Consider the following 537-nt stretch of genomic DNA (forward strand, 5'->3'; position numbering starts at 1 on the left):
GTCTAGTCTATAGTCTAGTCTATAGTCTAGTCTATAGTCTAGTCTATAGTCTAGTCTATAGTCTAGTCTATAGTCTAGTCTATAGTCGAGTCTATAGTCTAGTCTAGAACCTAGTCTATAGTCTAGTCTATAGTCTAGTCATACTCTAGTTAAAGAGCCTGTCGTTTATATTTCAGATCCATTTTTCCTACAAGAGACAGTAGCGTCAGCTCGCACAAATCTTGACATTTAATATTTCTCACAGTGTCCCTAGGATCCCTACAAACTTCGAAAAAAACTTGATATTATTGTTGTGTTTTTTCTGTTTTTTTTTTGCATTAAGTATGTATGTATGTATGTATGTATCAACGAATGTGTTGCTCGTTTGTTGGCTGCTGTAATGGTTGCATGCGGTGGACAACAACAACAACACCATTAAATAATTTAAGATGATGACGACGACAACAAACGACATGGAGACTTCTTATGACTTCATAATCTTAATTAACGTTTTCGTTTTACAAACGAACACAACACAGAATAAAAAAAAGAGTTGTG

Source organism: Lucilia cuprina, chromosome 6 (assembly GCF_022045245.1).
Source record: "Lucilia cuprina isolate Lc7/37 chromosome 6, ASM2204524v1, whole genome shotgun sequence".
Taxonomy (NCBI): domain Eukaryota; kingdom Metazoa; phylum Arthropoda; class Insecta; order Diptera; family Calliphoridae; genus Lucilia; species Lucilia cuprina.